This window comes from Ovis canadensis, chromosome 18, assembly GCF_042477335.2.
Source record: "Ovis canadensis isolate MfBH-ARS-UI-01 breed Bighorn chromosome 18, ARS-UI_OviCan_v2, whole genome shotgun sequence".
Taxonomy (NCBI): domain Eukaryota; kingdom Metazoa; phylum Chordata; class Mammalia; order Artiodactyla; family Bovidae; genus Ovis; species Ovis canadensis.
The window spans coordinates 47905321-47930896 of NC_091262.1; the positions used below are offsets into that span (position 1 = coordinate 47905321).

Here is a 25576-nt window from a genome sequence, read left to right on the forward strand (position 1 = left end):
CACACGGAACGGAGCCCAGTCCCCTTAGCAATAGACTCATGGACAGATCCAGAGACACACACGTAAGTACGGATAGTACCCCTTCCCGGGAATAAGGCCCCTTCCTGTGGTCACAGACACTCTTACTAACTCCTTAGGCAGGAGGGGGAGGGCTTGTGTCCCATAAGTTGTAGAGGGGGAAAAATGAGGCTCAGTAAGAAAAAAATGCTCTAATCAAGAAATCTTTCAATGCAAATATCAACAAAAGTCTATAAATGAAAACTGGTCTAAACACTAAGGATGTTGCAGCATTTAGGAAACTCATTCCAAAGAGACTTCGTTTTGTCTTCAAATCCATGAGCTTTGGGATGAACTCTGAGGAGCACCACTGACCTGGAAATAATCATGGTGATCCTACTCAGTAAGCACTGACTGATTGCCAGGCATAGGGACAGGCACTCCTGACCCATTATTCCAACAAATTTCCACCACAGACCCTCAAGGAGGAATCACCATTTCTGTTTTTTAAGTGTGGACCTGGGGTTCAGAGAGGTGATCTAACTTATCAGCACCACATGGTTGGTAAATGGCTGATGTGAGAGGCTGGATTTAGTGACCCTGGACTCATCTTCCCACTCTAGAAACCTATGATTTGAGGAAGAAGAGGAGAGGGAGGAGGAGGAAATAAATAAGAAGATGGAGGAGGGAGGGAGATAAAAGAGAGATCTAGAGGAGAATGGGAAAGGGAGAATCGGGGTGGATGGATATACTGGAGGGAGATTCTGGATAGCCCCTTGCCCTTTGCCTCTCTTCTTGAGACAAGGACGTTTCAGCACCAGGGACAGCTGCCGGCCCTGCAGGCTCACTGGGAGCACAGCGCTGCTGGGTCACGTAAGCTGAGTGGGTCATTTGGATCAGGGGGTGGAGGAGGAGCTGAGAGCTTTGCTGCTTACTCTTCCTTGTTTCCTCCTCCCCACAGGCACGGAAAGGGAAAGACACTTGCCAAAGTCCCTCAAGAGCCGACCATATGGGATTCATGCTCAAAGGAAAGAGGAGGAAATAGGCACTGAAAGGACTTGAAGCTGCCTCCAAGAAAGGAGAATAAGGGACTTCTCTGGTGATGTGGGCTTTCCTGGTGGCTCAGACGGTAAAGAGTCTGCCTGCAATGCGGGAGACCCGGGTTTGATTCCTGGGTCGGGAAGATCCCCTGGTGAAGGAAATGGCAATCCACTCCAGCACTCTTGCCTGGAAAATCCCATGGACAAAGAAGCCTGATGGGCTACAGTCCCTGAGGTAGCAAAGAGTTGGACACGACTGAGTGACTTCACTTCAGTGCAGTGGTTAAGACTCTGTGCTTCCACTGCAGGGGGTGCAGGTTCCATCTCTGGCTGGAAAACTAAGATTCCATATGCTGCACAGCCGAAAATAATAATGCAATGAAACAGAAATATAGGGCTTCGTTGGTGGCCCGGACAATAAAGAATCCACCTGCAATCCAGGAGAACAAGGTTCAATTCCTGGGTCGGGAAGATCCCCTGGAGAAGGCAATGGCTGCCCACTCCAGTATTCTTGCCTGGAGAATTCCATGGACAGAAGAGCCTGGTGGGCTACTGATCATGGAGTCACAGAGTCGGAAATGACTGAGCAAGGAATACTTTCACTTTTTAAGTGATTTATTTAAAAAAAAAAAAAGAAAGTAGAGTAAGGCAAGGGATGAAGTCAGTAGACCTAGTTTCTAGTACCAACATACTGACTTGCTTTGTGACTTGTAGCCAGTTACTTAACCTCTCTGAGCTTCATGTTCCTGCTCTGCAAAATGTTAATACTTTAAAGAAGAAAAACTGTCCCTCTCCTAATAAGTGCTATAGGGAAGGGGTATATGTTTTTCAACCCATAAAATTCTTAGCAAATAAATGTTCCTTGTAGCAGTCACCCTTTTCTTGCTCATTAACCATCTGTAGTGTTCCATATGCTCACCCAGCCCTGAGCAGACTCAAAACACTCAGCTGGGGGATTCCAGTGCTCCCAGTCAAATTTACAAGAGTAGCTGTGAAGCCTGAAGCCCCTCATGGCCATTACCCATGGGCCCTGAGTCCTCAAATCCAGTTGGAATTTACTGAGGCCAAACAAGGGGTGAGTGCCTGCATTTCTCACCACCCCCTCCCCAATCTCTGGAGCTCTATGTGGGCAGCCAGCAGATGAGCTGTAATTGGGGGAAATGGACAGCCATCCTCCCTGTTCCTGTCTCCTTGCTACAAACACGCCTCATCAGCTTCTTTTCTGGGCATTGTGCCCCTCCGGCCTCCTACAGTTCCCTTTGTGTGGCCGACAAGCCATTTCTGCCGCCAGCCTGCTCTGGCCCTGACACGGGGTCTGCGACTCCCCTTTGCTTTTCATTAACACATCCTTGAGCTACCTCCCACCCTTCCCCCACCTCCTGGCCTGGCCCCCAGTCTCCCCCACCCCCCACTGCAGATATCGCCACAGCAACCAGTTCCAACCGGGTTCCAGCAAGCATCCAGCTCCTTCAGGCTGCAAAGAGGCTCCTGCGAATATTCCCTGCCTGCCCACAAGGTCTCCCCACCCTCTTGTCCCTCCTGCGCTGAATCCTGCTTCCCCCTCTGCCACACAGATGGGCCCCAAGGTCACTGACTCATCATGCCCTTTCCTGTAATCCCCCCAGATGTGGAGAGCCCAGGGCAGGATCACAGCCCAGGTCTACTCATCCCAACCTGCCAGCCTGTCAGCCACACAGAGGTATACATACACACACACACACACACAAACTATATACATTATGTATCAACAGGCTTACACTAGCTCCCAGGTAAATCTAGCTGCACACATAACACACTGTTGCAGCCAGACATGTGAATGCACTTACACATAGAAGACACGCAGATGCGTGTGCCTGTGGGCACAGGCACGTGTTCACAATGCACGTCAACCAGCATGAAGGTGTTCATACGCAGGCGTACGTGTATACCTGCATGAGATCCTTGGTCAGTTTCTCCTCCTTTTCCACATTTGCTCAGCAGCTCCACTTATCCCTTCATAGGCAGAAAAGGAAAATCCTGGGGCTTGCCCTAGAACCAGCTTCTTTGTCCTGTTACCGGTGCTCCTCTCCCACCCCTCCCTCTCGCCCTTTCCACCGTCTTTAGCAGCTGGGGGCCCGTCTTTGTGAGGTAGACGAGGAGCTCTGTCTAAGTCCCCGGCAAGGTTTCCAAGGGGAGGAATAAGGCCTGTCTTCTAGGTCACCTGCAAGATGGGAGCCTGAGACTGACCAGATAAGACCGGCATCTGCAAGTCTGCACTAACAGAGCCTGATGCCGGTGCCCACAGTTGTCCTGGCATCAGCCGGTCAATACTGCTGCGTGCCCAGCCTAAGCTCTCACCTGAGAATGGAAACCAGATGGGTCCCCAGTATGGAAAACACAAGTGTGCACACATATGTGCGTACAGGCGTGTGTGCATGTAAGCTGCTTCAGTCGTGTCTGATTCTTTGGGACTCTATGGACTATAGCCCCCCGGCTCCTCTATCCATGGGATTCTCCAGGCAAGAGTACTGGAGTGGGTTGCCATGCCCTCCTCCAGGGGATATTCCTGACCTGGGGATTGAACCCAGGTCCCTTCTGTCTCCTGCATTAGCAGGTGGGTTCTTTACCACCAGCGCCACCCAGGAAGCCCATACGTGTGTATGTCGGTACCTTAAATTGCCTGCAGTGTCAGAATTTGCCAAAACACAGGGCCTAGAAAGGCTCCCGGGGGTGAAGGAGTGAGAACTATTAGGTAGCTTCTATGAACACGACCCCCGACCTCGGAAGCAGACATTCTACTGTCTGACAGCCTGCAGTGCCTGGGGAGGATGAGGCAGGACAACACAGCCATTCCAGGGAAGCAGAGGACCTCAGGAGCTACACTGAGAGCACGGGATCCTGGGCCGAGTTCCCCCCTTACCGACCACTTGAGCTTGCGTCTGTGTTCATAAGTTCCCTGAACCTCAGTGTTTTCATCTCAGCAATGGGAACAGCACTGCTCCTCTGGGGAGGGGTGAGCCAGTGAGCAATGCGCGGGGACGTGCCAGGAAGCAGTAATGTGCCATTTCAGTGGGAGACGGTGGTAATAACAACCATGAAAATAATAACAACGGTCGTAAAAAAGATAAGCTTTCATTGTCTGGAAAATTCATTTATGTGGAACAACTCATTTTTCGAGCAGGCTGGGGAGATGAAGCATGACAGCATTATGACTTTTTTCCTCTAAAGTGCTTTCAGCTGAGCCTAAGGAGATGTTCAGGTGGTCTCCAGCTGTGCTGAGGGAGCCTGGTTCTGCCTCGCACTCCACCCCAGCACGCCAGCCGGCCTGCCCCGCCTCCCCCTCATGTCCTGCATCCTCCGCTTGGGTCTCCACTTTGACTGTGTCCCCCGAGATGGGGGCTTTGGTGAGCTCTGAGGACACAGACGTGACTGCCTTGGAACTCAGGTTCTTTGCCCCCTTGGATGTGGTTTTCCTGGAGAGGAGGAGGAGCAGGCTGAGTCAGAGGGAGGGGGTCCTGCCTGTTGTTCCCCTTCTCAGACTCCACTGTCCATAAATCTGAGCAAAGGGTGGACAGAGCATGACGCACTCCCTCCCAGGCAGAGACACTCACGTCGGCCCAGGCCCAGGGAACGCCAGGCCTTGCTCCTTGGCTGCCCTGCCTACCTGGGTGACCAAGGCACTGGAGGCTGAGGGTGGGGTAGAACTGGAGGGAAACACCTTGTCTGTCTGACTTCCTGACCCCTGCCAGGTCAGGGTGGCCTAGCAGGCTGCTGAGTGCAGAGACGCCTTTCTCCTGGCCCTCTTCTGAGGTTCTGGTGGGAGGGGGGCCTTTGGCAGGGCAGCTGTACAGTGCCCCCCTGCTTGGTCTCTCCTTAACCCTCATCCTCCCAGCTCCCCTGGCTCTGAACCTTTCCAATGGGACGCACACACACCACTGCCCTCTGCAGCAGCCACTGTGTGCAGGGCCCCGGGGCTTGGCACTTGGAGCTGGGCATGGGGTAGGGCAGGGGGTGGTGAGGGGTTTCAAGCCCATGAGACCTCAAGGTCATGCAAGGTCAGGCTGTCCGAGGTGAGGCGGGAGTGTGGGCCTTCTGCATCCCAGAGCACCCCACAGCTATCTGGGATAAGCGGCCCTGAGATCCTGAGCCATCAAACAGTTCAGTGAGGGAATTAACGCTTCTTCTAAGGAGGAGGTTATTACATCAGGGCTGGAACAGGTGCTGCTACATTAACTGCAGCGATCACGGGTGAGGAACCATCCAAGCGAGCCTTGGCAGCGGGACCGCACTTGGGAGGGAGAAGCATCAAATGGCGCCTCAGGGTGGGAAGCAGAGATGGCGTCCTCACCAACCCTTGGCCCCCACCTGCAGAGGCCCCCACAAGGAGTGTGTGGCAGGGGAGTCAGCTCAGAAGCTCAGAGCCATTGTGTCCCCTGTGTTAGTAGCCCGGCCCGAGATCCTTCCCAGCTCAGCATGCTCCTCTCCTCCAGGAAGCCTTCCTGGATGCCCTGGCCCTCACTGCTCCCTCTGTCCTCTCAACTTGAGTGACATAGGGGCCTGGAACTTTCCTTCGAACCTTTACAGCTCTACTACTATGGACACCCAGTCATATGGGAGTCCTGTAACCAAGCTCGGGGGTCCACTGAGGACTCCTCCCTCTGCTTCAGCTAGAGGTAGTATGGCATGGTGATGATGGCAACAGGCTCCCTGGAGTCACACCACATGGGCTGCAAATCCCAGCACTAACCCTGAAGTATGGGGCTTCCCAGGTGGCTCAGTGGTAAAGAATCTGCCTGTCAATGAAGAAGACACAGGAAACACAGGTTTGCTCCCTGGGTCGGAAAGATCCCCTGGAGGAGGAAATGGCAACCTGCTTCAGTATTCTTGCCTGGAGAATTCCACGGACAGAGGAGCCTGATGGGCTCCAGTCCATGGGGTCACGAAGAGTCCAACATGACTGAACACACAATCCTTAAGTAGCTGTGTGACCTTGAGCAAGGTTCATGACCTTGTTGGGCTTTACTTCCTTCATCTGTGAAGTGGGGGTGGTAATGCAGGGTTGTTGTGGACAAAAATTCATACATGTAAACTATCTGACATTGTTAAATACCACGAGAGTGTTAACAATAATGATAGTAGCAATAATTACAATAATTTTAGCTGCTCCTGGCCTGGTGTCTCTCCGTCTTGACTCCCAACTCTTGGTCTGCAACAGGAGGTCCCTGGCTGCTGTGACCAAGGATGCAAAAAGCACAGGCTCTGGAGCCACGCCGAAGTGGTTTCAAGCCCACAGTTCTCTTTTGGCCGAGCACCTCCCCTCTCTGAGCTACAGTTTCCTCTTCTCTAAGCAGCAACTCCCTCTAAGGATGGTTATCAGGACAAGGAAGAAAGTATAATAAGCTTTAGCACCGACCCCCCTGCCACCTCAATGAGGTATGAAGGGGTGCCCATAGAGCCATACCACAGAGCCCCCCAGACTCAGTGCCCACCCACATATGGCCATCACCTCCGCATGCCTGAAAAGCAGGTCCTTCAGGCCCAGGGATATGCGTGTGAGAGGCTGCCAGGCTGGAGAGGAGCAGGCAGAAAGGCTGGCGGGGTGGTAGAGCCCAGCCTGCCATGCTCCTCAGTCCCTTCCTCCCAGCTCTGTGACCTCTGCTAACTGAGGGGTGACACCGGGACCTCTCCTCCTGCCGCTCTGCTCGGGTTCTCCCTCTGACAGCCAGCCCCAAGGTTGGAGGCTGCAGAGCTCTCAGCAGCCTCCCACCAGCTCCCATGCCGCCTGTTCAGTCTGTTTCCCACACCTCCCTTCCTCTGGGAACCAGCAACCAGGCTCCACGGAGGACAGAAGGCAGAGCGAAGCAGAGAGGCAGAAGCGCTGAGCAGGGAGTGATGTAAGGACATGTGTCAGGAGGAAGTCAGACCTTCTCCACCCAAACAGCAAGCCTGCTTCTGCAGGGCACGTGGTATTGCACCCCTGGGGGCTTCCCTGAGCAAAGAGAGGACAGACCCATGGGGTGGGTGATGAACTTAGGTTGCAGCAGTGCAGTGACGCAATGCAGGTTTTAACCCATGACCCCAACTTTCCAGCCTGTCTTCCACCCTTCTGATGTCTTCAGCCTCTTGTCCCCTCCCCTCTTCTACATAAGCTCCTGGGCATCTGGCAGGAGGAATTCCAGGTGGAAAAACAGGGAAGGGCAATGGAAAAGGCCAAGGGAGTCTGCTGGTGCTGACTCTGCTCAGGCATAGAAAGGGTTAAGCAAGCATCTCCCTCAGTGGGAGTACTGGGGTTGGGCAGAGCTAGGTGAGCTGAGAAGAAATAGCTCAGGAGGGGTGAGGCCCCAGGGGAAGGATGGAGGCTTTTAGCAGGTGGAGGGAGGCTGTCAGGGTAATGGCTTTTCCTGGCATAACTGACTCCTCCTGGTCTTGATGCTATTCTACAAATGAGAGCTAGAGGGGCCTCTGATCCTTCACACAGTTGCAGAAGGAAACCAGTTCACTCTCGGCTTTCAGTCCCCACTCTGGGCCCCCAGCTGGTACGAGAGAAGCTGAGCTCTAATATCCCCCAGGCCTCTGATGGAGTTCAGGTCTCCCAGTGCAGTCTCAGTACCCAGAGGACCTCTCAGGGACCTGCCTCCACACAGGCCGCCTGCAAGCTTGAGACCCTCCCTCCCTGTTCTTAAAGCCCTGGCCTGGCTCTATCGGGGACCCGTGGGGAGCTGCCAGCTGCTGCCCACTGTCCCGGGGCTCAGACTTCATCCAGCCATGGGAGCAGGGCAGCCACCCCAGGATGGAAGCGGGCTTGGGTTCAGAGGCCCAGTGCAGTAGTCCTGGGTCCCAAACTGCAGGAAATGTAAACCTGCCTCCATCCGGCCTACCCCTCAGGGCATGGGAGCGGGTGCTTGTGTGTTTGACAAAGTCCAGCCAGCTGCAAGTGGGAGGGGAGAAGGACTCTGCTTTGCTTCGTGAGGCCAGAACTAAGGGGAGAGTGCTGTTTGGTTCCAGGGGCCTCAGCTCTGAATGGAGGTGAGCTCCGAGAAGGCGCAGAGTGCTGAGGGAGACAGGCGAGTCCCTGAGGTCCTCCTCAGCCTCCACTGTCTGCCGAATGCCCTCCAGGGCACGTACCTTGGGGGAAACCTATGTGCCAAAGTCCCTGTGCCCAGGAAGGCTCCGCTGACCCCTTGGTTTCCCCTCTCCCATTACACACACACGCGCGCACACACAGGCTGCCCCAGAGGTTTGTGTGACATGCTGTACCTGATCTTCATACCCAGCCTCCAGTCTCCTAGCCCTCAAGGTGCCTCTGTGTCTCTCAGCCCACCTCTTGCCCTGGCTGTCCTCTTGGTCTTCCACATTCCTCAAAATGAACAACTGCCAAGGTCTGGCCTCCTCCTAGGCAGGGTTTTGGAAGGATGTCAGCCACCTGACTTGACCTGAGTGCCATTCCCTGGGCAGCCCTTGGGGGATCAGGGGAAAGGGGAGCCCTCCAGTGTGGGTCTGTTCTGACTGCTGGGGTCCCAGATGGGCAGGCTCCTGAATCCTGAAAGACCAGAGGTATATTCCCAGAAGCCCTGGGGAGGGAAGTGCTTGGGTAGAGAAGGATGTGGTGGAGGGCAGAACTGTAGGTGGATGGGTGGCAGAGGAGGTCTTATGACCTTTTGACCTGTCCTCCACAGCCTTGCTGCTCTCTCACAGGGAACCTTAGAGGGAGGTGAGGAAACAGATTCAGATGAAGACTGCTGCAGGCCAGATGCTGGCGCGCCATGACTGGGCCTCATTCTATTTTGAGAGGACAAGGAAGCTGTCTTCTACCTGGACCCTCAGTGCTGGCCTCTGAGCCAGGAAGGCCAGCCTCCCCCACCCTCCAGAAGCCCAAGAGGCAGCTGGATTCCCAGGTCACAGGGCTACCCCCATCTCCAGAAGGCAGAGACAAACCCCATGACCACTTCCTGCCTCAGAGGCCCAGCCTTACACAACGTGGACAGGATGGAAGAGCGGGCCTCTGCAGAGATGGCCATCTGATCAGGCTGGTCAGAGGCTGGATTCCTGTGTTTCTGACCCTGCCTGAGATGGACCAGGGAAGGAAAGTTTCCTGGAGGAGGTAGGGCTTGAACAGGTGGAAAGAAAGACCTTCGCAACTGGAGATAGAGCCTGAGGCTCAAAGGAGCCATGAGCCAATGGGCAGGTCGGGAGAGGGGCTGGCGGTCCTCTCTAAGGTCAGTGGGTTGGGAGCCTGAGTTGGAGTAGTCAGAGAGGAAAACGAGGCTTGTGGTCCTCCCTGACCTCATCTCCTCTCCAGCCTTCTCTCCACGCCCAGATGTGGTCATCCTCTGAGGCCAGACAGGTAGGAGGGAAAAGCCCTGTTCCTCACACTTCTAGTCTTGGCCAAGGGATAGCTGGGCAAGAAGATGCTTCCAGAGGCTCCATGAAGGAGGAGCTGAGATCCGAGTCAGGGAGTGTTTAGTCTGAATCTCCTCCTCTCGCGTCTCCCACATCACCAGATAACAGCCCATCCATGATGTCCCCCTCCCACTTCATGCTTGCCTCCCCCCACTCAGCTCCCAGTGCATCTGATTCTTGTGGGTTCTGAGCTCCTGGCAGGCTGCCACTTAAGGCATAAGCGGGGCTGCTATTCTCAGTGAAGTGATGGGCTCTCATCCTGGGTTTCATTTCTTAATTGGATGCTAATGAACCATCACTAATTGTTGATGGTGCTACACCACCTCAGGGGGGCCTCGATTTAGAGGATCGAAGGTGTAAGGCGGGTGTAAACTGGAGTCCAGTCATCTCGGCATCCACACAGACATGGTTCCTTCCCTGCACTCTCCTGTGGGCAGCGGGGACTGCTCTGGAAATCAGAAATGGCACACTCCAAGAAACTCTGAGATGAGCGCTCTGGCAAAGGAAGAAGTCTTTCTGTAAAACAAGAATGCTGATCCCCACACCCCCACCCACACTTCATCTGAAATAGCCCGGCTGTTCTCAGGGGAGCCCCTTATGGTCAACAGGCACCCCTCCCCCTGGAAGCTCAGGGAGACAGCCAGGCAGGGATAGTCTTTCCATATGGCCCACAGGAAAATCAGAGCCCACAGAGCTTTGGGGGTGGTCCAAGCCAGACTCAAGCCCCAGCCTACCAGGCACCGTCACATCCTTCATCCTCTCCTGGGAAGAATTTCCTTGTTTTCCAGAGACCCCTTTTGTCTCTGTTGAGGCAGGGGATGATAGGAGGCAAAGAAAGGCCTCTGCTTGTGCCATCTGCCAGCCTTTGGAATGTCTGAAGTGGAAGTTGCCCAGTCGTATTCGACTCCTGGTGACCCGTGGACTGTAGCCCGCCAAGCTCCTCTGCCCATGGAAATCTCCAGGCAAGAATACTGGAGTGGGTTGCCATTTCTTTCTCCAGGGAATCTTCCTGACCCAGGGATCAAACCCAGGTCTCCCTCATTGCAGGCAGATTCTTTTCCTCTGAGCCACCAGAGAAGCCCTTTGGCATGTCCAGCTGTGGCCAATCCTGTGGCCTGGCTTGGTGAGGGACCCATTTCTCAGGCAGAGGAGAGAGGGCCCAGCTGTCCATCAACACCATTTCCTAAAGGATGTCATGACAGTCTCCTTGGGAAAGTACAGCCTTGGGAGAGACAACCCTGGAAGATCCACCATGACTTGGAACCTTCTCAATGGGTCTCTGTGCACTCCCTCTGAGTATCCCCTTTCTCACAGATGCTGTTTTAGAGCAGGAAGAATGTGGGCAGACATTTAAGTGGACTTCCCAGCTTCAGAAAAATGACTTGAGACACAGAGCCTGCCTCTTGTCCCCTTCCCAAGAGACAGCCTCCCTCAGGAGTTCTGGTTCCCAAGTGCTGGGGCCTGGAGCCTGCTCAGCTGCCTTCTTCCTTGGGAGACTGTGGGCACAGGGCAAGTGAGGGCTATCTGTTACTCACCACTCCATCTCCCTCCACTAGACTGTGAGCTCCTGGAGGACAGGGATCTGCCTTGTCAGAGTTGCAGTTGTTCCCAGCTCCCAGTCTGGGCACAGTGGGTCCCAGCAAGTGTTTGTGGCATGAAGAAAGGGGCGCCGGACCCTTGGGAAAGCACGTGGAGACAGAGGCAGCCCCTCCTCTCCAGCTCTGCTAGGCCCGCCCTCAGCCTGGACTGCTGGGACCCTTCTTTAACCCGGGGAAGCTCATCAGGACCACCCTGGAATCAGTTCTAGCCTAGGAGGAGAGTTCAGATCCCAAGTTCTAACCCAGAAGTGTGTCCTCACAAGGAGGCAAGCGGAACCCAGCAGTAGGGTCTGGGACCTCTTGAGGTTCTGGTGCCTTGGGGCTTTGAGATCCTTGGTGCAGATTGGACCTTGGCCTCTCTGTCCCAGCTTGGCGCCCTGGGGCTGGATCCTGAATCCTGGTTCTCCTGGCCGCACTGACCATCCTGATCACTGCCCACCGTAGCCATGGTCTGGCTCCCCAGGTCCAGCTTTTCCAACACCCACAGGACATCTCGGCATGCACATGGCACTCCCCACAAGCCCTGGAACTAACTGGGAAGTCAGCAAATGAGAGATGGGGCAGCAGAAGGTCAGGACCATGAGCCCTTCCCCTCACTCAGGGCCAGCCGCACCTCTGTCTTCAACTTTGTGGGAGCAGGAAAGAGGGAGGCCACAGCCCCCTTCCCCAGAGATAAAGCCCCTCGGCCTTCTGAGCATTCCCGGGCCAGAGAGGCTGGGTTGGTGCTCAGTCTCACAGGCTGTGGGTCTCTTGAGTCCTGGCCTCACTGCCTACTGGGGCTTCCCAGGTGGCGGTGGTGGTAAAGAACGCACCTGCCGAAGCAGGAGACACAAGAAATGCAGGTTCGATCGTTGGGTCAGGAAGATCCCCTGGAGGAGGATGTGGCAACCCACTCTAGTATTCTTGCCTGGAGAATCCCATTGACAGAGGAGCCTGGTGGGCTACACAGTCCATGGGGTCGCAAAGAGTCAGGCACAACTGAAGTGACTTAGCACACAGGCACGCACACACGACTGGCTACTGATTGTGCAGGCTCATCCTTTAAACATCTGTGAGCTCAGCTCCTACCAACAGTGTAACTCACAATGTCTCTGTAATGCACAGGTTTCTGGATGGACAGTGAACCCCAGAGGAGGAGGCGATGAGAAGGCCAGTTTGCGGAAGACTGAGTCTGGCATAGAGTGTACACTGACTGGTGGGTCCAGGGGCTGGAAAGGTCTGAACTGGACCCATACATTCTGGAACCCCCAGAATTGGGGTGGAGGTGGGTAGTCTGGGGTGGGGGAGATGTCTCAGGAGTGTAGAAATGCAGGGGAGGGTCTAGGACTGAGCAGGGAGCATGGACATTCACAGGGTACAGGGAGAAAGGGCCCCACAGAGGAGTGGGCAGAGAGAGAAAGGGGAATCAGGACACCAGGTGTCCTGGAAGCAAAGAAAGAAAGGGCTTCAAGAAGTGGCGATTGGGGCTTCCCTGGTGGTCCAGTGGCTAAGATGCCACACTCCCAATGCAGGGAGCCCAGGTTCGATCCCTAGTCAGGGAAGTAGATCCCACATGCTGTAACTAAGACTCTGTGCAGCCAAATAAATCAATATTTTTTTTTTTAAAAAAAGGGGGGGATGCCTCTCAGACTTGTTCAAAGGATGAGCAATCATGGGGGAGTCTGTGGCCCCTGGGAGAGCAGGGCGGTCAGTGACAATGAATGTGGAGGTTGAGTCAAAGTGGGCTGAGGGTTCAGGAAGGGAAGACAAGGAGGTGAGACTCAGATCCAACTGAGCAGAGGCGCTCGTTCTGCCTGTAAAAACTGGCCGATTTCACATAACAATCTGGATTCCCATCTTCTCTTGAAAACCTGAGAGCTCTAACCACTCCAGAATTGGGGTGGAGATGGGTAACCTGGGGTGAGCGAGATGTTGTACACCTGGCTGACTTCTGCACCTATTAACTGGCATGGGCCTTGAAGGGGCTGTGACCGTGCCATCCCTGATGCCATTCCTTCTGGTGGAATCTCACTGTGTGTGTAGGGATGGGAAAGGACAGAGACGGGAGCGCACAAGGGCAGAAGGAGCCGAATTGGAACCCGAGTCCTGGCTCCCTGCCCAGTGGCCTCCCATCCTCTTCGATAGATGCTAGACTACAGGCGTGTGGCCCTGAAACTGGGGGGCCAGGCAAGGGCAGAGCGAAGTCTGACCATGCCTGGATGGGGCACCAAAGCTCCGGGCTCCTCATGGTGTCCTGGGAGGAAGGAGGAGCCCTGTCATCAGTTTTGGTCATGCTCAGAAATAAGCAGACCAGACAGTCTGTGTCTAATGCGATGAGGACACCAGGAGGGCCCCCAGGCCTGCCTCATCGCCTGAAATCACTCCACTAATACTTGCTTCAATTGGTAAGCTCTGTCTTTCTGGGCTGCCCCTCTGGGATTCCAGCACCCCCGCGGGAGAACTCAGGCTTTGGGGGTTTGAATAAAAGTTTCAAGTATGAGAAGACCTCAGGAGGCCTTGGCAGCAGTGATGGGGGAACATTGGGAAAGAACCCTGTGGCTTCAGTCTGGCTTGGGGTGTCTCCCACCAACTTCCTTTTAAACACTGATGCCAGCTGTGTTTATAGCTCTGGGCCACAGGGATGTTCTCATTGAACAAAAATTCTGAGGCTCTGAGCCTCAGGGGACTGACGTCACTTGGAGCAGGTGCAGGTAGGTCAGGCTGTGGCATAGGCAGGAGGCCCTGCAGGGAAGATAAAACTCAGGATTCCAGGGCCTTCTCCTCCATCACACGCCTTCTCCCATGGGCATCCTGCTGGGAAGGAAGAAGGCTTGGCCTCTGTCAGAGCAAATGGCTGGTGGCCAGATGGGGACAGTGTTCTTCATCTGCTCCACTCCCACTGGCCAGCCATGCGATCTTAGTCAAGTCCCTTCACTGCTCGAAGTCTTGGCCTCCTTGGCTATTAAATGGGGCCAATGTGACTGGCCTCCCTGGGCCAGTGTTAGAGCCAGAGTGCGTGGAGAACCAAGCTGAGTGAGCTCAGTGTGGAACCTTCCCAGCAAATGCGGGCTGCTTTTTAACTTCACATGACACCTGTCACTGGATTATTTTTGTTATTATAGTGTTATTTTTGTAAGTCCAATGCTCTGGCTGCTGAGACAAGCTCCCAGGGCACCTATGGGTCATATTGGGTCTCTACCGACTTCGCCCAAATTTCTGCCCTCTGGGGGCCTTGGCCAAGGCCCACAACTGGACATGGGCAGGTGTGAGCAGTCAAGTCCCAGGAGGGTCTTCAGAATAGTCACTGGATCTTCTCTGCAATTCTGGGACCCTGATGCCAACATCACCTTCCAAGGGCAGCAGCTACATGAAGATCAAGGCAGAGAGTGAAGTGGAAAGACCTTTTGGATTTTGGAATCCTGGCTTGGATACTCACTAGTTCTGTGATGTTGGGCAGTCATGAAAATGCTCTGAGCCTTAGTAACCTAAGGACAATGTTACCTACTTAACAAGACCAAGTGATGATTAAACATCACACACACATACACACAAACACACGCACACTCTTAGCCCATTTGACAGGTATATGGTGATGGTGGTGTAGTTGCTAAGTCATGTCCGACTCTTGTGATCCCATGGACTGTAGCCTGCCAGGTACCTCCATCCAGGGGATTCTCCAGGCAAGAATACAGGAGTGGGTTGCCATTTCCTTCTCCAGAGGATCTTCCCAACCCGGAATCAAACCCAGGTCTCCTGTATTGCAGGCAGATTCTTTACCGACTGAGCTATGAAAGAAGCCCTGGATACATGGTAGGCACTTGAAAAATATAACCATCTTCAACTTGGCCTTTCTTACTAGGACCTTAGACAAAAGTGCCCTACTTTTAATAGCTTCTTCAATTAGTCACCAGGGTCAGGCTCAGTCTGGGGCCAGAGACACAGCTCTCAGGCTTGTCCAAAAAACCCCCAAAGATCCTGAGTATGACTAACTGGGCTGATCTGTGCCCTGTCTCTCTTACCCTGGCCTGGACCAAGCCTGTTCCATGTGTACAGAGGAAGCAGCCCTCCCCCTCCCAGTACTGGCTTTGGCCCTGCTCTTTAGCTCTGGGCAGCAAGCAGTCACAGAAGCAGCTGCCAACGGGCAGCCCAGCCATCCAGCCCTTGGCCAAGGGTAGGAACTCTGCAGGCCGTCTCCTGGATGGTGCCCTCCCCACCCTCTGCATGCTGGGATACCCCCCACCTGACAGGCCACTGTCTTCCTGGTCCCTGCTGTGCTCTGTCAGGCAGGTCTCTCTGTGCCAAGCTGGGAGGCAGGTGCTGGGCACTGCTCAGACCCCAGAGCCTTGAATCAAGCCACTCAGGGGAGCCCCTGGGCCTGGCCACAGGCCCAGCAGACCTCGGGGTGTAATCTGTTGGGGGGGGTACAACTGGAGCTCTTGTTGCCTGTAAGGAACTGAGACGGTTTACCAGGCCAGAGCACAAACCAGCCCAGCAAGCCTGGAACTAGCAAGGATGCCAAGTCTTATATCCTGGCCACGGGAAGACCAGGACTCAGAGGGGCAGGGCCCAGCCTGGGGTCACACGGGGATTCAGGGGCTGTGGGCTCGACCCTGGGTTTTCCTGATTCCATTTTGCTCTCTCCATTGCTCTGTGGCTTCCTCTGCTATGTCTCAGGTGCTCACTGTGACCCCTACTAAGGATACCCCCTCACCCTGTGTAAGGCTTTATATCTGCCAGCATCTCCCAGATGGTGGTCTGGCTCCCCCATTTCTTCAGCCCTTTGGGGCAGGTTCTCGGGTGAGGTATTCAGCTTCAAGAGATAAAGTAACTTTCCCAATGTCATGGAGCATGCTCAAAATACAGCCAGATTCATTCTTTCATCTGTTTATTTGTTCATTCAATAATTATTGAGAGCTTCCTAAGCTCCAGAGACTATGTTGAAAGTAGGGATAAGATGGTGAGGGAAACAGACCTGGGGTTGCTCATGGAACTAGTGGGGCACAATGGGAGGAGGCACTGATGAAGAATAAGTCACTAATCACATCAAAGCACATAAACCACGCGAAACTGCAGCAGCAACCCTGGAGAAGTACAGAGTCCCGTGGAAGCGTGCAATAGATGAGGATCTGGCCTGGCCTGGGAAGTGAGGAGGGCTTTCATCACCGCCTCAAGAAAGCCCTCCTCACTTCCCAGGCCAGGCCAGATCCTCATCTATTGCACGGTGATGATGAGGCGGTGATGACTGATGATCCCCCAAAGAGCGGGTATAGAATGATCTGGGGAGGGAGAGTGCAAAGGCCTGCTGTGAGAGGGAAGAGGGACTGCTCAGAGAATTGAGAGATGTTTGTCCATCAGGTATGGCTGGAGCAGACAGAAGGAGGTGGGGGGTATCATGCTGCTGGGGAGCTGGAGGGACTGACAAAGACCTAACCATGTTTGGCCTAGAATTCTCTTTACCTTGGGAGCAATGTGAAAGCATCAGAGAGTTCCACTGGTACTGTGGCATCACCGTATCAAATGACAACCTGCCTTTGAAGAGGGTTTGAAAAAGGGTCATGTTAGATGTACCAAGAGGTGAACAGTGCAGTAACCTAAGGTGGTGGAGCTGGGGGAGAGGAGCAGCCAAAATCAAGATCACAGGAGAATTGACACAACTTGGCAGTGGATTGAACGGGGGAAAAAGAATGTGATTACTGATGCCAAGATGGGGAGGAGCTCACATGAAGAGAGAGTATAGGGAAATAAGAGAGAGACTGTGGGTTGAAAGCTGGAACAGGCCAACATGTAATTTCAGGTAGACGAGATAGAGTTACACTTTAAAGAAAATAAGAGTAGGGCATCTTGGAAGCCAAGACAAGGAAGGGTTTCCAACAGAAACAGTGGTCATGAGGGGCTAATGCCACTGAGAGATTACAGAAGATGAGACCCGTTGGATGGAGAGCTAACTGGTGATTTTAAACAAAGTTTTGGTTCGATGGCATCACTGATTCAATGGACGTGAACTTGGGCAAACTCCAGGAGATGGTGAGGGACAGGAAAGCCTGGTGTGCTACAGTCCATGGGGTGGCGAAGAGTCAGACCCAACTTGGTGACTGAACAACATTTCAGTGAAGAAGTGGGGTCAGATTGGAAGCAGGTCAATGGCTCAGCTGGAAAGAGGCAGAACCAACCACAAGATGAGCCACGTGGACCTGTTGGTCTGGCATAGTCACCACTGGGGGACACACTCTATTACTAGATTTTCTCAAGGCTAGAGCCTTCATGATGGAGGGAAGTGGCTAAACCCCAGACTAGCAAGGCCCCGTTTTTGGACCTGAACCCTGCCTATTCTGCTCCTCACTAATGAGTTGAATGAGTGAATGGCTTTGGGGTGCTCTCATCCACTCCACCTCTCTGGCCCCAAAATGGGCCTGCCTGCTGGGATTGCAACCACTCAGAGAGGAGGAGGGAACCAGACAGAGGTAGGAACCCCAAGGACCATATTCCCTATCTGAGGTGAGACCAATGGGATGGCAGAAAGTAGGGAACTAAGCCAGGAATCGAGGAGAGGGCATCCAAACACAGGCAACAAAAATCTGAGGGGGAAAAAAACTTTGAAAGGACATAAAATTCCATATATATTCAATATATATTATATAATATGATTTAATATATATTAAACATACAATATATATTTCAAGCATTGAAATACTCATTGTGAGAAAAATGAAAGCTTTGGTGGACGCACTCTGTTGCTGTGTATTTGAAATCAGGCGTGGAAGGGCGATGGCAGATAAGGTATTCTTTCCAGGGTGTAGGGCTTCTGAGGGTCCCAGTCCTCCCTCTGGGGCTCCTGCCTGGTGCCAGGGGCTCGCACTGAAAGCCCCTTTCAGGTTCTGACAGCTGGGCCTTCTTTCTCAGAAGCTCCCCCCCACCCTCCTGCTTGTCTTTGCATCTCATTAGCACCTCCGCTGCCGGTAGCAGCTCTGCCGCCTGGAGCCCTGGAACGCAGGCTGCAGGCTCGCCCAGGCCCTGCTCCCTGCCCCCTCTCTGGGGGGAGATGGGTGCAGCGATGCGCTCCCCCGCTACCCACGTCCACCCTCCACACCCTTCACCCTGGCGTCGCTGCTTGGCTCCCACTGCGCGTTCCCATGGCAACCGGGTGCCGGCGCGGGTCGCGGAGCCCTGGGCCGCCCAGCTCCCCGCCCCGCCGCCCAAGCTGGATCGGTGATAGGCAGGGCCTCAATCTCCCGAGATGATCGGCGATAATTGGTTTATGGAAATAGCGGAGGGGAAAAGGGAGCTCCCCGCCAAGCCTGCTCCCAGCCACCTGTCCTTCCTTACCACGGAAATGGAGGGGGGCGGGGCGGGCAGGGCTGAGGAGCTGGGCGGTGGAAACCCGGCTTTTGAGACAAGCAAGTGTGTCACCTGTTGGGCTCCAGCTCATCCTCTGTCCCACTCGCTGTGTGGGTGCCTGTGGCCGGCTTGTTGTCATAGTAACCTAGGATGTTTGCCTCAGTATTCCTTGACCCCTAAGTCTGCTCAGGCCTCTACTGGGCATATTGTTAGGGAAATGGAGAGGGGGAGAGGGGGTCTGTCCTTGGAAACCCCAGTGTGGGGGACAGAGGAGCAGCACCTAATTTTGTTTATATAAAGTATGTCAGACCAGTGTTGCCGCTGCTGTGGGTCCCAAAGCAGGGACAGCTCAGCTAGGATGGGTGCCCCGAGGGGGAGGGGCACAAACCAGGCTCTGAAGGTGGATTTCAGCTGGGGTAGGCACTCCCCCAAAGGAAAGGTGGGCAAAGCCTGCAGGAGGGGAGGGGTAGGTAGCCTGGTGGGGAGGCCTAAGGGCTCCCATTGTCTACAGAGGAGCTAAGGGATAGCAAGTTCATGGAGGGGTTACTGCACATGCTTTATAATCAAGACTGAGCAGATGTTACCCTCCCCTCATCCATATAGACGTTTGGTTGGATGGAGACTCTGTCGCCCCTTGATGCCCTTCCAGCAGAAGTGAGGTCCAGGAAGCATGCAGTGTACATGACATACCAGGTCTCACTCAGATACCAGGCTGCAAGAAGTATGCTTCCTGACTCCAGCTGGTTGGAGGGGAGGGAGCATGCATTAAGGGATCAGAAGGAACCAGGGAAGCCTCATAATAGAAATGACCAAAGAAGGTGGCGCTGGTGGTGAAGAATCTGCCTGCCAATTCAGGAATCACAAGAGACACAACTTCGATCCCTGAGTCAGGAAGATCCCCTGGAGTAAGAAATGGCAACCCACTCCAGTATTCTTGCCTGGAGAATGCCATTGATAGAGGAGTCTGGCAGGCTATAGTCCATAGGATCAAGAGGTTGCAAAGAGTCAGACATGACTGAGCACCATACACGTATGCAAAGCAGTGATGGGGACCGAGGAGGAGGGTGGTCATGGGGCCCTTACCCCAGGACTGGGCATGGTAAGACGGAGCACTCAGAGGCCGGGAGAGGTAGGCCTTAGGCTTTCTCCTTCCTTTGACCATCACCTCCCACTGAGTCCAGCCCAGGTCTCTGCATCTGGGGGCCCTGCCTTGCTGAGGTCGATTTGTGGCCAAACCCTGGTGGTTGTGAGATCAAGGAGTGGCTCTTCCCTCCTCCCCAGCCATGGTGAGCAGCTTCCCACACAGCAGGGAAGATATGAGACCTCTGCAGAGCCCACAGTCCCTGGGTGGTTCACACTCGGCCTTCTTTCCTCTCTGGGTGTCACAGTCCCTGCCCTGAACCTTTGGGTACTCATATCCCAAATATCCACACGCTGGTTTCTGCTCCAGCTTGCACACCATCCCTGACCCTGCTCTCAACCAGCTAGCTATTTATACTACCACGTAGGGCCATGGTGCAGAGCCATCCTTGCAGGCGGGAAGGTTGGTGGCCCCATGGAGAGTGACTGCTATGGCCTCCCTATGAGGGGGAGCCAGGTGGCTGATGACAGAGTCCACCTTCTGGGAGGTATTCATGGGGTCTTCTGGGCCCTCAGTGACCTGTGGAGAAAGCCGGGGCTGAGTGGCCTCTTCCAGGGTGGCCACCTCCCTTTACTGCCTCTTGTCCAAGTAGCTGCTTCCCTCTGTCATCCCCATACCCAGTCTGCAACTAGAGGGGCAGTCAACTTTGACCCCTTTTTCTCTGTACCTCTGTCCCTCCCTCCACATCTCTACCTCCCTCTTGCCTCCCCCAGTCCTGATCCAGCACTTTCTATAGAATGAGACAAGCCACTTCACCATTCAAGTCCAGCCAGTCCCACCTCTAAGCCTTTGCTTTTACTGGAACCCATGTCTGTAATTTCGAAATCCTGCCTGCTTTTGAGATTCTGGCGATTGGCCCTCTTTGCTCTCTCCTGTAACTTCACCTTAGTCCATCCTGTTACCCCAGGTCCCACCTGTGCATAGCGCTTTATATTTTTTTAGAGTATTTATTTATTTGGCTGTGCTGGGTCTCAATTGCAGCATGCGAGATCTAATTCCCTGACCAGGATCAAACCTGTGCCCCCTGCATTGGGAGCTCAGAGTCCCAACCATTGGACCACCAGGGAGGTCCAGCACTTTCTAGGTTACAAAGGCTTATCCACATCCATGAAGTCACCCAAAGCACTAGATGGAGATGAACGAATGTGCCTTTTCCAGATGCCTCATCCATCTTCTACCCAGAAAACCCCGTGGACCATGGAGGAGGAGAGGGGCCTGCCCGCACATCAGGTCTCTAGGCTGGTTGCCCCAGGCAGGGGCTCACACGTGCAGGGGCTCAACAGCTCAGCATTTTGTGGGCTCACAAGCAGAGAGCAGAACCCTGAGCTGAGGGCAAAGAGGGCAAAGTGGGAAGGGGAGGGAGTTTCCTGAGGCCCAGGGCAGGCTCAATTTGACTCTGGAGGCAGTGGGGAGTCCACGGAGGGTGGCAGAGTCAGGGTACGGACATGAGGTTGCTGTGGTTGGGATGTTCATCCCTTGGGCTGCTGTAGCTGGGGTGTCCAGTTCTCGTCAGTTCCTTGGCACTGACAGCCTGGCCCTCTTTCCCAGAGTCTGGGGTTGACACAGTTGACCTAGATTAAACCTCATCTGGCGAGAGGTGCCCCCCACCACTACCTTACGTGCCTCCTGCTAATTCATAAGCACCAGCTGATGTGAGAGGCCCCCCTGGCCCTGGGGGAGAGGCAGTGGACCTTCTCAGGTTGGAGAAGGGGTCCTGGGGGGATACGGAGGGAACTGGGGGCTGACCGTCTTATATGAGAAACTTGAACTATCAGATCTGCATTCCAAGGCAGGCCATGGCAGGGGAGGAGGAGCCCTCAAAGGGGGAAATGTCCACGGAGACCGTCAAGAATGATGTGAGACGCTGACTCACAGAAAAGCAAGGACGTGTCCTAGGCAGGCTTTGTGCTGATGGTAGCCTAGGCAGGCTGGGTCCCCTGACTCCCTCTGTCCTGATGAGCACCGAGTGCTGGAAAGGCTGGGTTTAAACCAACTCTGCCTCTTATTACGGTGAGAAACAAAGCCACGTGTGCTCTGAGAATCAGTTTCCCTAATGTGACAATGAGTCCTTGGACCAGCCTGTCTTGACACTTACCTGCTTCCTCTGTGAGGGTCCAGGTTCCCCAGACACTGCTCTCCCTTTGAGCCTGGGGGTCTTGGGCACATTTGCTCCTGGCTGTGGGAAGTCTCCAGGCAGAGAGGAAGGGAAGGGCTTTTATGCATGTGATTTCATGCAGCTCCTAGTGCCTCTCCAATCCATCAGCATGTCCCGCCAGCTCTACCTTCAAACCGTGTCTAGAACTGGATCCCTTCATACCATCTCCACTTGGGTCTGAGACATGGGATTCCTGCACTCGCCTCATCACTTTCCTGTTCCTTCTGGCCCTCCTGCCACCCCGCCCCCTCTCACGAACAGCCAGAGCGATCCTCTGCCAGTTTCAAGCAGACACCACTTCTCTGCTCAAGCTCCTGCAGTAGCTCCTTGTTTCCCACACAGCTGCACCGTGGCCTGTAAGGACTGCACTCTCTGGTCCAGGAAACCGACCTTGTCTCATCCCCGAGCCCCTTGCCCACTCGCTCTAGCCATGCTGGCCTTCTAGTGATCTCTCACGCCCTCCAAGCTGGCTTTTGCCTCCCAGGCTTGGCCCTGGCTGTCCCTTTTGTCTGGACTGCTCTTCCCTACAAATCCATTTCTGCGGCTTGTTCCCTCACTTCCTGTGCATCTGACTCTTTATCAGAGAGGCCTTCCTGGTACAGGCTGTGGTCCTTGCCTAACAAGATGGCTAATTGGGAGGTGAGAGCATCACTCCCACGCCCTTCCCCCAGCCCAGAAGGGCCTGCCCTACAGAGACTCTCCTTCCTTTCCTCTGAGGAGCCCCTCCCCGCAGCCTGGGACCCAGCAGGAGACATCACCATCTGCAGAGGTAACCCCCCCTTCCTCCCCTATTCCTCTTCCAGGCCAAGGCGGGAGGAGGAGGAGGGAGGTTGTACTCAGGATTCCTGCCAGGTGGCGGGGGAAAGAAGGAAAAACAGCTGCAGAGCCACCCGCAGGCTCATAGATCAGTGTTCCACCCTCACTGCATGCTCTGTGACCCACTCACTCCCCAGCAGGTTTGACCTGGTGTGGTGATCCAGGAGCAAGACAAGCAGCCCAGGGATTAAGAGACCTAGGTTTCAACCCATCCATGTCCCCAGCTCTTTGGAAAACCCCTCTGAGCCTTAATTTTTCCCACCCGGTCAATGGGGATGTCCAGAACCATTGGTAATTCAGTTCTCCCAATGATTTGGCCTAAGCTTCCTGCGGTGAGTTCAGGAGAGGTGACTAATGTCCCTCTCACTCCCAGGTTCCCAGGAACTGCCTAGGATGGTAGCTCTAGCGCCCTCGTGGCTGTAATGAGCTCCCGAGGTCCCTGGAAGTGAGCGCCCAGCAGCATGGCAGTTGCCCAGAGGCTCTCACTGACTTCCTGGCAACCCCAAGTTTGGCCAGGCATTTTGCAGACCAGGCCGTGCGTGGTGCCTCTTTATGTCCTCTGCATCCTCAGTACCTCCCCTCTGGACAGCCATCTGGGAAATAAAGCTTGCAGGGGGGTTGGCAAGAACTCCTCATGCTTCACTTTCAGGCATGTGCCCACTGGGCAGGCTGGCCCAAGGCCTGGCATCAAGCAGGACCTGGAGGAACCACAGTGGGCCAACCTTTCTGCCTTCCCCTCTTCCCTCAGATGTGTGCCTGTATCGGGATCAAGGCCTTCCCCACCTCCTGCCCTTCCCAGGCCTACACTGCAGACTTTATCAGGGAGTAGGGTATGTCCACATACCAGGTTCCACGTGGGGAAGTGAACTGATGATGAAACTAAGTCTCCGGTCCGACAAACCCATCTGTGAGGATGAGCTGAGCCCTGGGGAGGGAATTCACATCCCCTGAAGGCACTTCCTATAGGCCAGGGGGCAGAGCTGGATACACACTCACCATTGGCTTGCTCCGTTAACTCACCCAACACTGCCAGGGTGCAGAAATCAGTAGGCAGGATTTCTAGACAGAGGTTTGGCTGGTTTGCATGCATGCTAAATTGCTTCAGTGTATCTGACTCTTTGCAACCCTATGGACTATAGCCTACCAGGCTCCTCTGTCCATGGGATTCTCTAGGCAAGAATCCTGGAGTGGGTTGCCATGCCCTCCTCCAGGGGATCTTCCTGACCCAGGGATTGAACCTCCACCTCTTATGCCTCCTGCATTGGCAGGTGGGTTCTTTACCACTAGCATCCGAGGCTACTCAGCCTGTACTGGCAGGGCTGGGTTATGAGAACCCAAACCTGCCTGATGCCAAAGCACAGCTCTCTCTGCTCCACCACTGGGCTCCGGCATGTGGGCAGGCTCAGAAGTTGCTAATTCCAGTGTCTCACCCTCCAGACAGTCTGTCATGCCCTCAGTAAGCCAGGATTAGCCAGCAGATGTCCTGAGGGACCTGTGACTGCCCATCGCTCAGGGCATTTGGGGATGTGGTGGTGGAGGGATGGGACAAGGTGGGGTAGGAAGATTGCACCAGCAGTGAAGCGGTTAATGGTCTGTGTGGCAGGCACTTAAATTGGTTCTGGTGGGGAAGGAGGTGGAAGGAGACAGATTTCCAACCTCCCCTGGCCACTCCTCTGCTCCAGCAATCTGGGAGGCCAAGGGAAGCAAGGAAGGCAAGTTCCACCCTCCAGGGTATCCCTGGATCTGAAAGCCATGCCACTGGAGAGGCTCTGACTGGGGCAAGAGGAGGGGCTGCTGGGCTGGGAGGGATGGGAGGAATGCCCCTGATCAGTCGTTTGGGCTGATTCACTCCAGGGGCCCCTGTTTCTCCAGCTGCATCACAAGGGCTTGGAGTTAAAAATCCACCCCCCCCCCCCGCCGTGTTCCTTCTCATTTCAGCATTTAAACTTGCCTGGGAGTTATGACGGTCATGGTGAGGCCCTTTTAATAGGAGAGGAGGCAGGCTCAGGGACACAAAAGGCCTTTCACTGAAGCGCACAGCTTAGCTCATAGGCACAGAGCCGGAAATGCAACCAGGATCCATCCACCTCCACATCCTCTGTCTCTAGCCTGCTCTCACCAGCTGTTCTTTGGAGGTGACATGATTTCTCTGAACCACAATGTGTGTATTCGTGCGGGCTCATAACCTGAGGAGCCAGTACCAGCAAACAGTCCTAACAGAAGTTGTGGCACTTGGAGCAGGAGAGGTTTCTCAAAAGGACGCAGAAGCCAACAGTTATAAAGAAAGGGACTGATAGACTGATTGTATTAAAAATCCACACCAGAGGACTTCCCTGGTCGTCCAGTGGTTAAGAATCTGCCTGTCAATGCAGGGGACATAGGTTCGATCCCTGGTCCCAGAAGATCACACACTTGCCTAAGCCCATGTTCTACAACTAAGAAACCTGAGGCCTTAGAGCCCTTGCTTGCTCTGCAACAAAAGAAGCCACTGCAGTGAGAAGCCGGCTCACCCCAACTAAAGAGGAGACCCCGCTCCCTGAAACCGGAGAAAGCCATGCTCAGCAGCAAAGACCCAGTGCAGCCAAACAATAAAATAAATTTTAAAAATCCGTATCATCTTCTATAATGGTGCAAAATTCACCACAGTGCAAAAAAGAAAAAAGAGAAACTGGAGGTAATATCTGCAGTATATATAAAAGGACGATATCCCTAATGCACAAAGAACACTGAAGTCTATAAACATTGCCATCTCAGAAAAAACGTGAATGGAGGATGCACAAAGAAATACTAATATGGATTATTAATATGTGACATGTGATTATGTATATTACAGACCTCCTTATAGGGGGGTTCTAGCCAACTATCAAAAATGTTTCCCAAAGCTGTGAACCAAATAACACACATCTGGCTCCTCCTCAGGGTTCCCGAGATCCCCAAATCCAGTTGCGGGGGCAGGTGGGAATGAGCTTCCAGAACCAGCTGGCAGTTCAGGGCCCCCCAGGTCAGTCCAGTTGGGTTCCTGGCCCCAAGTGGTGGTGACATTCCAGAAGGAGGCTTAAAGGGGGAGGGTGGAGCCAAAAGGAGGAACCAGCTGGGGGTAGAGAACAGCAGGAACCAGAGACACCAAAGTCAAGGG

The 25576-nt window shown here is 54.2% G+C and overlaps 1 protein-coding gene across 22 annotated transcripts in view; it reads right to left on the reverse strand.

Annotated features, from left to right (window-relative positions):
- Window positions 1-25576, reverse strand: part of CCDC33 (coiled-coil domain containing 33) — a 136873-nt gene that overhangs the window by 73784 nt on the left and 37513 nt on the right. Inside the window, exon 3 of one of the 22 annotated variants that reach the window (XM_069559594.1) lies at window positions 2864-2965. The exons of the other annotated variants lie outside the window; for them this stretch is intronic. The gene's annotated coding sequence lies outside the window, so the exon portion shown is untranslated. The remainder of the gene's footprint in view (window positions 1-2863; window positions 2966-25576) is intronic. 22 annotated transcript variants of the gene reach the window in all.